General features: G+C 33.4%; 1 long non-coding RNA gene across 1 annotated transcript; it reads left to right on the top strand.

The window, feature by feature from the left end:
- The first annotated feature begins 5,888 nt into the window (after window positions 1-5,888).
- Window positions 5,889-8,347, top strand: LOC143235862 (uncharacterized). Its single transcript, XR_013019405.1, has 2 exons — window positions 5,889-5,984; window positions 8,195-8,347. It is a non-coding gene; the product is annotated as an uncharacterized LOC143235862 (long non-coding RNA).
- The last annotated feature ends 6,898 nt before the right edge of the window (window positions 8,348-15,245 follow it).

Consider the following 15,245-nt stretch of genomic DNA (forward strand, 5'->3'; position numbering starts at 1 on the left):
CGAAGCGCACACCTTACCGCGCTAGGCCATGCCAGGTCCTTTTGTATTGTTACTTGTAAGAGAGTCACGTTTAGATATAACTGTAATATTAATATATTAATTTGTTTTCTTTTTGTACGATTTTGTAAATAATATGACTTGTATTTTGTGCGCATTTATTTTAATTCTCCACTTACTGCAGTTAAAATTCTATACTGTTTAGTAGTGGCCATTTCTTGCTGTTATATGTTTTTCGGCACTCTTCCAGACTGCAACATCACATGTGAATTGCAAGATAAAAGTGTGGTTTGAGTCTTTCAGAGGCTTGTTTTTAAGTTATGTAATTTACCTGCCAGGCGAGTTGTTTGAACTATTTTCACAACAATAACTGTGATTATTTAGCAAGTATTATTGTGAAACAACAATACCTTATTTTGAAATAAAAATAACGTAAACATTAGGTTTTTTCACACATTTTTGAATTTGTATATTTTAAATTCAAATCAAAGCTGTTTAAAAATGGAATTGTGGTTTCTGTAGCCTCATCATAAATTTCACACCTTTTAGTTTCTGTATTTTGTCAGCTTTTGGTGTTTAATCCGTAACTTTTATCAGTTTTAGTGTTTAATCCGCAACTCCGTAACTTTTATGATATATTGTTCGTGGTGTTTCTTTGTTGCCTCTAAGCATGTTGGGAAACAACAATATCTTATTTTGTAATAAAAATAACGTAAACATTAGATGTTTTTTTCACACATTTTTGAATTTGTATATTTTATATTCAAATCAAAGCTGTTTAAAAATGGAATTGTGGTTTCTGTAGCCTCATCATAAATTTCACACCTTTTAGTTTCTTTACTTTGTCAGTTTTTAGCGTTTAATTCGTAACTTTTATCAGCTTTTAGTGTTTAATCTGTAACTCCGTAACTTTTATGATATATTGTTTGTGGTGTTTCTTTGTTGCCTCTAAGCATGTTGTGAAACAACAATATCTTATTTTGTGATAAAAATAACGTAAACATTAGATGTTTTTTTCACATATTTTTGAATTTGCATATTTTAAATTCATATCAAAGCTGTTTAAAAATGGAATTGTGGTTTCTGTAGCCTCATCATAAATTTTACAACTTTTAGTTTCTGTACTTTGTCAGCTTTTAGCGTTTATTCCGTAACTCCGTAACTTTTATCAGCTTTTAGTGGTTAATCGGTAACTCCGTAACTTATATGACATATTGTTTGTGGCTCTTACGTCATTACAATATTTATAATATAACAATGAAACAGTATCTTAGCAACACAGATAATTAGGAGACATTTTGTAAAACGTTTAACATACTACTGCAAGGAAACTTTAAGATTTTGAGATGGTGAAGTTCTTTTTCAAAACATTGCTTTTTATGGCATTATATGCTGTAACAATAGCAGTGCCTGGGCACATAAAACTTAAACCCGAAAATATTATACTTGGCGCCCCACAGGTTATTCAATGTGTCCCTGACAACTATAAGATCAAATGTTATACCTTTGATGTTTTCAGGTATTATTGGTTTGGCCCATACGGTGTAATAGAAGCAGATGACGAGAAAATTCGCGTAAACAAAGACACGGGTGATTTGATGATTGATAAATTTGATATTTCTGATGCCGGTACTTATAAGTGCATTATTGAATACTCAACAAACTGGGAGATAAAAGCACACAAACCAATTTCCATCACTCATTTCTTGGAAGGTAAATGCCTATAAGAATCGATTTTGGTTGTGTTTAGAAGTTAAAAAAAACACACTTTATATCATGAATCGGATTCCATCCATTTTTACTACAATTTATGTAAAGTGTTATAAGTTCGATATATATTTAATGATTGTACATTAATTTTCCAAAATCCATGAAATCACCTTTCCAACTACCCACATACAGCTCACCGCCATTGTTTCCGCGTTAAACCTGAGGTGTTAAAACGTTGAAAATCAAACTTGTCTGGATATAAATTTATCATTACGAAATAATTTTTGGTTTATTATTATTATATACAATAACTAAATACATATATATATATATATGAATAAATGTAATCAATAGCATTACACAATTAATGAAATTAGACATTCCGTGAAGTCAGAAAACGAGATAACCTTGTGTTAGAAATTAGAAAGGTTTTGTTGTTTTCTTTACAAGTCATAGAACAAATAATTTAAAAAATAAAAGTGTTGAATGATTTCTTTAATCGTCTGTGAAAATATTGAAATTATAAAGTGCTACAGTGTTATAGCAGAAAAACGTTTCTTTTGTTACAAACACACAGTAAGTTCTGGTATTCAGAGACATTGTTTAGCCACTTTTCACATCCAAGCGATGAAACAATACATTCTTATCATTTGAAATAAGAAAGTTTGAAGAGCTTATTTGATTAACTATATCTGTTACTGAGCATATCTTTAATTCTGATCTGGGTAGACATCTTCATTTGTTGGAAGTTAATATTAAACACGTCACATATTAATGAAAAAAAAATTCAAGAATAAATACAGCACTGCGTGTTGTTTATTCGCTATTCCGTAAAGCAGAAAACACGCATGATTTCGAAAATAATTTTAATTTTTTTAGTTTATGTTCTCTTTCACGCTTCACTTTATTGTTCCGTCAGTCATGTTGTATATATTTTTAATTACGATTGTTTGTTTTTGAATTCCGCGCAAAACTTCACAAGGCTATCTGCGCTAGCCGTCCCTAAGTTAGCAGTGCAAGACGAGAGGGAAGGCAGCTAGTCATCACCACACACCGCCAACTCTTGGGCTACTCTTTTAGCAACGAATAGTAGGATTGACCGTCACGTTATAGCACGGCTGAAAGGGCGAGCACGTTTGGTGTGATGAGGATTCGAACATGCGACCCTCAGATTACGAGTCGAATGCCTTTACACATCTGGCCATGCCGGGCCTTTAATTACCAAAATTTGCGTTTTTCATATAGCAAAGCTTCAAAGAGATATCCGCTGTACCTACCGAGGGGAAATCGAACCCTCAACTTTAGCATTGTAAATCCTTATTTATTATTAATTATGAAAATACATTGATTTGAAACTTCCTGTGACTTACGATACAGTAGATAAAGAACAAGATAAGCCATCAACTATATTTGTTAGATTTTGTTTATACCTTACAGGATTTCCAGTGTATGAGCTTTCACGAAGAAAAGTAGTTAATAATTTGTTATGAGCCTAAAGTGTCATATCAGGTCAAAAAATTCCCCTAGTGGCCCAGCAAAATGTCTGCGTGCTTCCAATGCTAGAAACCGGGTTTCGATATCCGTGATGGGCAGAGCATAGATAGCGCATGATGTAGTGTTATGCTAAATTCCAAACAAATAGTGCAAAATATTATTTATTATGTCAACAATACTTGAACTACAAAAAATATTATACTTTATTTTAGCATGCGTACAACCTAATGAAAACCACCAATGTCCTGAAGGATTCACACTGAGAAATAACCTGTGTTGTAAGTTGTGCTTTCCTTTAAAGCGTTTATATGTGTGATCAGTATTTGTGAATTCTAGTTTTTAAATAAATCGAAAAAGGAAAAAATGTTTTGAACAAAGTAAGCAGTAAATTAGTTATTATATACTTCATCCATTATTTTATTTTTAATTGTTAACATTGTTTATATTTCAAACTTTTTTCTTAGATCCAAGTCAAACAGAAACGGAGGAAGAAACATACGTTCCTTCTCCAAAGAAAAGTAAGTTATGCTACATATAAAATTACGTAAAACGTACCTTTAACGTGAGACAATATGTGTGGAAAGGATGGTGACAAAATGTCGTGATGTAAAAATATTACTGTGACGATGTTTGTATTGACGCGTGTTGTTCTTTCTTCCCATTAAATTTCTTCAATCCCTTATTCATGAAGGTAAAAAATGTAGTAATGTGTGAAGACCCGATTTCTTATAATATTCCAGTACATTGTGGACATTATTTTCTATTCTAAATAATAAATCTCTTACCATTTCACCACTCATAGCAACTTAGGTAAAACATGATTCACCAAACCAAGTCTATCATTCCCACTAATTCACTGTTCACAGTTTGAGCTTTTCTGTTGTCTGAAGTAAGTTTTTTTGGACCAGTAATTGCATGTCATAAGTATTTTCCTCCTCCTAGTATTGTTGTATTATTTAAACCTTGACTATTTTAGAAAAACTTGTTGTCTAGAGCAGAGTTTTAGATTTGTTTACAACAAAACAACCGTCCATGCACTTTCGCTTCGAATTGTTACCGATAGTTTCCAATATATTCTCTTTCGTTTGTAGTTCATTTACACACTAATTACAGATTTCTTTGAATAGAGAAACATATAAACAATATTCAGTTTACAAATTGCTAGTAAGTCAGTGTCAACAATCATACATCCTTGGAAGTCTGAGAACTCGTCACTTTTGCATTGTTACGAATATATATATATGCTGTAATGGTGGTCAGTCATGTGACGCATCAAATGATTATCCTGATTTGATATGAAAACACAGTCAGTGTATTTGGTTCTCATAAGATATGATAAGTTAATATCTTTACTTGGATTATCAAGGAAGAAAGTAAATCTAAAGTGATACTTCACACTTCTTTACCCGTAATGTTTTATCCATGTGCATTAAACTTATACGTGTTTGAATAAAGAGTGGAACTTCTTCGATTCCAGTAACTTAGAACGCTGTGGTTATCTTGTTATTTTCACTGTAAGTATACCAAATGAAACGTAGCCTCCTCCAATACTATCATATAACAAAAAACAAATTGCACAAAACTAACTTTCTTTTTAACTTGTATTTTTCCATTTCAGCACCATCCATGTTAGAATATCCGATTCCATTGGTAACTGTTGCAGTAGGAGTACCACTATTGTTCATTTCTTTAAGGCAAGAACAAAACAGTATTTTTTTATGTTTTGTTGAATAGATCTTAATATAATTTCTATGTTATTAATAGTTGAACCATGTGTGTATATACTTAATAATGAATTTATAGGGGCTGAGAAATAAAAAAAATGTTAGTTACTTTATTTTAATTAGAATGATAAATAATCAAAGGGTTACAAACGCTTGCATTAATAAGAAATATGTAAGGAGAAATTAGCATCATTAGTTTACAATAAAGTGTATTTTAAGTGTGGAGATTCACTTAAAGCTTAAATTGTGGATCACTTTTTACAATATTACAAGTTCTTCTGATGAAAAACATTCCTTGTAAGTATGTTATTGTTCAACCTGTTTTTTATATGTAAATACCTCAAGGTATTGTGCGTGTCAGTAGAAATACTTGAAATTGAAACGTGAAAATATGGGTAACCTAAACTATTACAATTCGAGTACTTGAGATAAATATAAAAGGCATTTTCATTCAAAATAGTTCTTTAACTAATTAATGATTTCCAGTTTATTTCAATATGGTCTTAAAATTGAAATTTATCAGCAAGTATAATAATTATTAAATTATCCCTCTTAAGCCATAACATTTTATTCCTGTTTACATTTGTTAACTTTATTTTAAAGAGATGCAGCAGGGGACTACTTGTCATCTCCACCGTGGGGAACTGAACCCGCCTATTTTAGTGTTATATGTTCATATACTTACTGACGTTCCACTGGGAGAGAACGTATCTGTGGCTGTCGTTGTTAAATATTATTATTTCTAGATTATAATTATATTCCATTTTTAATTGACATAACACTAATGTACAAATAACAGTCAAATTAAATCATCTATGTTATTTATTCGCGCTTTTTTTTTTGTAGTGTCATTATTTGGAAGTGTAATTGTTGTGGATGTGAAGCAGTAAAATCAGAGAGCACAGAAGACCATGCGAATAAAGATGACAGAACAAAAATTAAATATTCACTTGTACCACAAAAGATGAAGATCAGTCTGTTATTAGAAACGAGAAGAGAAAATATAAAAGTGTAAAAGAGAAGAGGGCCAAAAAAGTTCCGAATTTTCATCTTCCTGAAGTAAGTATTGTGATAACGGGAAATGTCATCACATTTCATACCGAGTGTCTGGGACTTACAATGCTAGAAACCGGCTATCGATAGCTGTGGTGGGTAGAGCACAAATAGACGAACATAACAAGAATGTAATGTACCTTCAGTCACATATGTTTACTTACTTTCTATACATTTTTATGTTGGTGTTCTGCGTGAAGTTTAGACACCGTTTTAAATATAATATATTAAGGCTATAAACTTTACACTCTAATCTTCCACCTCATAAGAAACGTTTCAATTTAATGGTGCGGTATCGATTTTTAGAAGGAAATTGTAGTCGGTTTAAATGGATACTTGATAACAACTTCTCGAGACGTTGTGTGTAGATATATACATATAACACAGGTTTCTTCTTTATCATTGCAGCCATCTGAAAACATTTTCGAAATTGTTGTACTCTATTGAATCTGTTTATGAGTCATGTGTTTTCACAGTTATTGCGCTATTGACACAGTTACGGATGAATCTTAACTTGGTATAGGAATACAACAACTTTATGCCATGTCGCTTAGCAACAAAAGTATAACCTGAGATTCTTGTTAATCTATGTACTCAAAGTATAAAGTGAAATGTATGAACAACAAAATTGTAAAAATTACATTATTTTTACTGTATTAACATTTGGGAAGATATATGAAAGATGCTTCTAATATGGCCATTTTAAAACGGTTCCACTTGGATAGAAGCTATTTCAAATTATAGTTCTAAGCCCGCTACGGGGAAAGGAAGGAGTTTTATCAGTATTTTATCTCATGGTTTTCATTGATCTGGTCACATATAAGGGAGACAATTCTTCATGTCGTTAGATGACTTTTCATTAATTATGAAGTTACGTAAATTCTGTCCAGGGGACTAGTACTTGTATAAAATAACATTTTCTTCATCACCATTCAAGCCGTCTCCAAACCTTTAATAAATGTTTATTCTATAGATTTGTACTGTATGACTCTGTTTATGAGTCATTACCTCGTAAAGTTGGGCTGTACTTATTCCATTTAATAGTAGAGAGACATATATACGTATGATGTATAATGTGAGGACTTCCATCCTTCATATACTACAATTGCTAATTTAGTATTGTTTTGTTTGTTTTTTGAATTTCGCACAAAGCTACACGAGGGCTATCTGTGCTAGCCGTCTCTAATTTAACAGTGTAAGAGTAGAGGGAAGGCAGCTAGTCATCACCACCCACCGCCAACTCTTGGGCTACTCTATTACCAACGAAAAGTGGGATTCACCGCACATTATAACGCCCCCCCACGGCTGAAATGGCGAGCATGTTTGGCGCGACGGGGATGCGAACCCATGATCCTCAGATTACGAGTCGAACGCCTTAACAGGCTTGGCCATGCCGGGCCCAACGTTGTAAGAGTCATACATAGTGTGAGTCAATTATTGACGCCAAGTTACTCGATTATCGTGTTTGTATTCTTCTTGCGTTTTAGTTCAAATCGATATTGATGAATTTCGCAGCGCCATCTCGATGTTAAACTGCTTCCAAACAAATATTAAATATTCGAATTTTAAATACAGAGGCACCTATAGATTAAGGACATCTGGTGCAGCCCAGTAATAAGACCGAATACTTATAACTCTAATAGTCTGGTATTAATGCTCTTGGCGAGCAGACACAGATAGTCCGTTTTGAAGTTTTCTGATAAAAAAAACCCAACAAGAACAACGTAGAGTGAAATTCTCGATAATTGCAGCAACTAAATTAAAATATACATCACGCAATTTATCATTCTCAAAAGTATAGTTGTTAGTACCAACGTTTTTTATTTCAATTTCTTTTTCATTTTGATTATTTTTGAAATTCTCAAATTTCTAATAACGCTTCTTAGTAATTGTTTACATTTTATTCTGTTTAGTGCTAGAAAAATATGATACTTTCTACAGAGTGTTTCCCCAAAGTAAAGTTGTAAATATTTCGATATGCATAAGATAAACATTTCCTTCCCTTTTTTACTTATTAGAAATCAATTTATAGAGTCAATTAGTTTGCTCAAAATTTGGATATTTCAATAAAAGTGTTGTTCGAAAACGTATTTTAATTGATATCCACTAAATTGATATAGCCCAGTTATCGGTAGTTTCATTGTATTAACTTCCAAGAGGTAATTTCTATATAATGATAACTAACATCAACCTATCCTGATTCTTGTTATTTTTAGAGAGAAAGAAAGGCGAATGTTTTTACCAACAGGAAGGACATCCAAAATAGTAATGTCTCAAATGAAATAACAAACATTATCACGAGTCTTGAAGGATCACATACAAAATATTTTATACCAATACAGCCTCATAAATATCAACCAATAATCTCATATATATCAGAAACTCTGTTAACTAAAAGGAAGGAGGTACCTTCACATTGTAGACGTAACAAAAAATTCAAGAAATATAAATCAAAGAGACCTCTTTACTTCAAAGAACTGCAAGATTTGTTTCACGAAAGGAAATCATCAGAGTCAGAGTGTTCCGACGACTAGAGTAGAAAGAAAAATTGAGAAAAGTAAGCCTCTGAAACATATTTAGATCCACAAGAATTTTTTGACAAGTGTTTAACCGAATTAGAAAGCCAGATGCAAGACAACAACAGAAGAACATCTATGATCGGACGATTTTCTTCACTAATAAGAGACAGTGGAACTCGATTTATGTTTTCTTGTCCCGAATTTTCACAAACTTCACATCGATAAAAAATTAAAATAAAATCTATGTAAATAGAAAATAAAAGTTATAGAGTATTTAAAAATTGCCTGTTTTATCGCGTTAAAAATCCATGTTTGTTTCAAAGAAAATGATTATTTATTACAGAAGCTTTATAATTTATAACTTCACTGTAGACACACAAGTTGGGGAAAGAATGATTTGAAATTAGTAATTAATATTTTTTGGATATACAAAACTGTTTAGTTTAAGAGTTATTATTCAATTTATTTGGTGAATTAATATTTAATGATTTAAAAAAGTGATTATTTAAGTTTGGTTGTATAACGTGGCAAACAAACAAACATTCCACATTATACAAACAAACTTAAATAATCACTTTCAACACTCTTGCTACGATTTTTTGATAGCCCTCGAGTAGCTTTGTGTTAGCCGTCCATAATTTAGCAGTGTAAGACGAGAGGGAAGGCAGCTAGTCATCACCATCCACCGCCAACTCTTGGGCTATTCTTTTTACCAACGAATAGTGGTATTAAACGTAATATTATAACGCACCCACGGCTGAAAGGGCGAGCATGTTTGGTGCGACCGGGATTCGAACCCGCGACTCTCAGATTACGAGTCGTACGCCTTAATACGCTTGGCCATGCCATAGATGCTTGGATTTAGGTAATGTTTAAAAAATATTTTCTCATAAAAATAACTATATAAATTTGCAATACAAGTAGAATAGTTAACGTCCATTGAAACTCCTATTATTGTTTAAATTGTTATTGAAAAACATATAATTATTATAAATACCGAAACTTAATATATCTTTTATGATTTTGGAGTTAAAGTTTCTTTCTTCCGATACTGTGAAAGAATAACACAATTGTTCAATTAATGAATTTATAATGGAAATTGAACCTTTTAACAGAATTGTGGAGAACAATGTAGTAACGTCAATTGTTGGTCCATTCTTTACTTGTACAACATAACTTGACCATTCTAACCACTTACTGTTGTATATACTTACAAAAAAAAATCACTTGACCCTTCCAACCCTTTCCGTTGTTTCAATTAACAATAACGTTTTCTACCTAGAAAATGAGAACCAAACGACAGAAAGATTAAAGGTAAACAAAACCATAACGCTATCTTCAAACCTATTTCTAATAATAGAACAATAATTTAAGTGGACAAAGTCAAATCCCCTAGTGACCCAGTGTCATGTCTGCTGAATTAAAACGATGGAATCCAGGTTTCAAAAGTCAAACAAAACAAAGTCAAATAAAACTTAAATGAACGTCGTAGTTGTAATTGGCATAAAATAATGATACATTAAATATATTTTTATTCATAAATACTTTGAGTTAGTAATTGACCATTGTCGAGAAACTTTGTAGTTAAGCACAAAACTACACAACGTGTTCTGACCATTACATGTATCGAAACCTGATTTTTAGCGTTGTAATGCAGACATACCACTGTGCTGCTAGGGAATGTGTCGAAAAACATGTAACTTTCTTTATATGCACACAGTGAAACTATTAATCACTTTTCCCCATATTTGTTGATGTTTAAAGTATATGATTACTTTTCGATGCTAAATGTATACAATTATTATAGTTTCAATGTTGATGATACAATAGAACTACAGTTCTTTTCAAATCAGACCGTTGATTCCTTGAACCATTCGTTACATTAATTAAACGAGTTAAACTGTATTAAGTTTGGGATCTTGCAACAATCAAATCAATTAATGAATCGACGCATTGAAGCAGCAAGGTAGCTATAGAAGTAATCAAGATAAAGGAGACATTTGATTGGTGCGTTAAGGTCTTTGTGAATCATGACAGAATCTTAGAGTTCCACGGTGAGAGTGAATATTTTATACTAGTTATAAAAACACACAAAAATGAAATATTTGTTTTTGCTAGTCAAGGTCTTCGTATTATTTGCACCAATAGCAACACATTAATGACACTTGGTGAAAGGTTTAAATTGCTCACACTCGGTGATGAAGTGAGTAATTATCTGGTCTTGTGGAAACCAGTCTCTCACGTGAGGTTCTAAAAGTAGTAAATGCTTAGAACTGAATCATGTAATAATGCCAACTGGTTTTGTTGCACTTGGTTGAACAAGGTACAAGAATGACCTTTAAGAATAATGTGGCTGCTGCACGTAACACAATCATATTCCTGTTACACCCTTGTGCAAATTAATTGAAAGAAATGGTCATTTTACAATATTTTCAGCATGGCGGCCGGTGTTGGCTCGATGGACCCGCTGATTTCCTTTAATACTCATTTTTTCACACAGACGGCGTAATTAGCTATGTTTTGCAGTACGGTCGATCTATTTTTGGGATATATGACGAAATTTTGAGGAATATTACGCCATTCGAAATTGCGTTAGACTTTCTTCAAAAATGAGGCTATTTGTTTTACTGCTAATCAGTCGTCTTTTAACCGTCATACACAATGGACGTGACTCCTAGAAAGCGTACAAAGATTGTGACACTGCACTAGTACACCGGCATGACTTACAAGGAAATCGCGGACGTTGTTGGTGTTAGCCTATCGACAGTCAGCGCTGTAATCCAGGCCAAGGTGAGTACCGGATCTATCAGTCCGAAACGTAAAGAAAGATGTGGCTGAAAAGGAAAACAACGCCAAGAGACGACGCGTACGTGGTAAGGGTGTGTGAAAGATTAAGGGAAAATAAGTGACGCCATAAAAAGAGATTTTGAGGTCAAAGGAATAAAAATCAGCTCTTCAACGGTTCGTCGTAGGCTTCTTGATGTCGGTCGAAGGGCACCAGTCAAAAAACAACTTCTTATCAACTCAATGACAAAACAACGGTATCAATGGGGTCTGAAATACAAGAACTGCACGCAAGAAACGTGGAGGAAGGTGTTATTCAGTGACGAGACTCATTTCTTCGTACAGGGTCAAAGAAGTCTGCATGTTCGCAGATCTCCAGATGAGAAACTTCGAGAATCTCACATCAATCAGTTCGTAAAACATCCCTTCTACATATCGTAGAAGGTATAATGCGAGAACCACAGTACGTCGAAGTTTTGCAGAAAATAGTCGTTCCAGAATTGAAAGAGATTTCCTGATTGATTTGGCATTTTTCAGCAAGATCTGGCTCCGTACCACACATCGAAACTTGTGAAGAATTTTATGACTACAACGCGAATAAAGGTGCTGGACTGGCCTGGAAACTCTACGGACTTAAATCTTATTGAAGATCTTTGGGCGATTTGTAACGAAAGACTTCGGGCAAAAGACTGTACTACGCAAGATAAGCTAATTGAGACCATAACTGAGGTGTAGTACCGCGATCCAAAAATTAGCAAAGATTGTAGTCAACTTGTGGACTCGATACCAAAGCGGATTAATGATCTGCTGAAACATAAAGGCGGTCAAATCATGTATTAATTTGTAATATTTGGATTCTCAGAAATAAAACGCAAAAAAATTGAAAAATCGTAATTTTCCGTCTTGTTTCAATTAATTTGCACAAGAGTGTACATACGTGCAATGTGCAGTCAAGTCCTGGCCTTCTAGATAACCGAAAACCCATACAATGGTAAGTCATTGTGACTGACGTCAATACAAACATACACGAATGTAATACAAGTATTTTCTTTCGAAGAATGAAATTGTCATGAATATTTGGTTATCTGCTGTCTCTACTGAGGGGAATTTATCCCCTGATTTTAGAAATTTAAACCTAAAGATATACTGCTGTGTCATCGCAGGACATCATGAATATTAATACTAGAACGACAAGAGATTCGAGAACAGGAATAATTTTTGATACAGATCAAACAATCCTACCTAAAACAATAGCCCACAGTTATTATTATATATATTTAGGCTGGTACTGAAATATAGCATTAATATATAAACTTTTGTTAATTTGTGAACAACTTGAAATTTAATAACCGTGTTTGTCCTTATATTTTACAATTTTACTGTAAATCTGGATCAGTAGTTAACTGACACGAAAATAAACTTTTGTTGTAAACTGTGAATGTTGCCTCATTTTAACACATTAATTACATATTTATCATCAACACATATTTCCGAAACTGTAATTATATATAGCAGCCTGTAGCCTATAGTAGCCTGCTTGTTTCATGAAAAGTGTGATTATTTGGACAGAATCATGCATTAAAATATATTTACTGGTATATGATCTATAAAATATAAATGTAAATGTATCGTAAGGCTACAATTCAAGCGTTGCCCCGTTAAACAATTAGATCTAGATTCTAGGCCTAATGGCCCGACATAACATCATAGTTAGAGCGTTCAATTCGTAATATGAGAGGAATGGATTCGAATCCCCGTCACATCAAACATGATCGTTCTTTGAGCCGTGGTGGCGTTATAATGTGACGATTAATCCCAATATTCTTTCGTAAAGACTAGCCTAAGAGTTGGCGATGGGTGGTAAAACCCAGCTGTCTTCTCTCTTGTCTTAAACTATTAAATTAGAGACGGCTAGCGTGGATAGCTCTCGTGTAGCTTTGGACGAAATTTCCCCAAACAAACAATAACACTAATATATCTGATAAACGTTACAAAAAATTAACAAATAAGTAGTTTTTCTTTGAGTATAGAACAATATCTTCCCACATTAAATATTTCTAACCAAGTAAACGTGGTTATATAGAACTCGTGTGTTTAACAGTTTTTGTACCAGTTCTTTAACTTCGACTGGATTATGAAAACTAATGCATCTGACTACGTGCACTCAGCCTGTTACAAGGCATCTAAACTTTGTGTGCTTTCAATATGAAACACTGAAAATTAGGTAACTGAAAATATCTGGGTATTATGTGTCGGGTATATCCATAACTGTTTTTATGTAAAAAAGACTGACGAAACAGCAGCTAAATCTGTGGACAGAGCTGACATTTATCCTGTACTGACAGTTCATTTAAATCCTCAGTCAAGGCAGTGAACAAAATGTTTTCCTGCACACAAGAACCGTTACAGAATTCCATTTGCTCCAAAAATAGAAAGTAACTTCCTGGGGTTTAAACCAATCATTGTATCTGCCATTGAAGATGATGAAGGTTATGTTTTCATCCCAGTGTGTTTATCTGTGGGTGTTTCTCAGCACGATTTATCATAAACAGCTGAATGGATATGACCGAAATTTGATATACTTTGGGTCAAGATTACAGCCATATCCGTTAACATGGGGATAGATTTTTTATACTTCTTTGCTTTATAGCTGTATAACTTTATACATGTGTAGTATTATTCCTCATTGTTTTGCCACACTGGTTTAAGTCTGTTGATAACCACGGACATACAAAGGTATTTTCTTATTTTATGAGGGTCGAATTTGATCAATGTCGCAAAACATCTTTCCTAAACTCTCTACAGATGTCGCTACTTGTAACCGGCAAAATTCAAGAGCGTGTGTTTGTGTTTTTCTTATAGCAAAGCCACATCGGGCTATCTGCTCAGCCCAGAGGAATCGAACCCCTGATTTTAGCGTTGTAAATCCGGAGACATACCGCTGTACTAGCGGGGGGCAAATTCAAGAGCTGTAAAGCTTTTAAAATACGAAAATCTGCTAAATCGACGTTGGCTACTAGGGTTGAAAGGTGTACCTTAGTCATCGAAAACTATGTGAAAATCTAAAAGAGTTGACGCAGTTTTCGTTACCCCACTTACAAGACAAATTAAAAAGTTTGGATAACGAAGTGAAGAGGTTAGGGAGCAAGCACCTTTCAACTGATCACACACCCCCTGAAAAACATTCAAACACAATGACATTTAGAAAACCCTTGAAAAAACACGGCTATTCATTGAAACTTCGTAAAATTATAAAGCCATATGTAAGATAGAGTCCTGATTATATAATTTTATATCGCTATCAATTTACCTGTGTAACATTTGAGTTCATTTAACTACTTTAAAAGTAATTATTTAAGGCTGGTAATTTAAGCATGAGTAAACCATTATTAGTACGCATGCGTAAGCTATTATGCAGTTAACCACTACTAAACTGTATGGCGCTTTATGTATTTACTTTATAATTAACTCACATAACTCTTCTTAGCCTCCGTCATATACCAGTATTGTTCATAATAATATGGAATGTTTACTTTCCGGTACTCTTTCCTCAAATTTACAAAGAATGGCTAACTAACTTCATTTTAACTTTGTGTGTATTAGAAAATCCTATATGTTATGTAAAAATGCAAAATTCTTTACGATATGGGGCTCACACTGGTCTACTGTTTGTTCGGAATCGAATTGTAAAAATGCAGCAAATAACACACGACAATCTAGTCACAGAAAGACAAAAAAAAGTCACAACGGTAACTTTGCATTTACAAAATGATTCAATTGGCTGATCAGTCGATTGTTTAGCGTGCAACTGCACAATCGATATTGAAATTCAATTTTTAGTATTGTTGGTCTGGTAACTTCTTGTTAGATAGAGGAGGGGACAATATGATTCGAACACCACTTGTAATGATGGCCCGTTTGATGCTGATTTTAGATATTTTGTGGTGACAAACACGCTAAGTTA

Source organism: Tachypleus tridentatus, chromosome 12 (genome assembly GCF_004210375.1).
Source record: "Tachypleus tridentatus isolate NWPU-2018 chromosome 12, ASM421037v1, whole genome shotgun sequence".
NCBI lineage: Eukaryota > Metazoa > Arthropoda > Merostomata > Xiphosura > Limulidae > Tachypleus > Tachypleus tridentatus.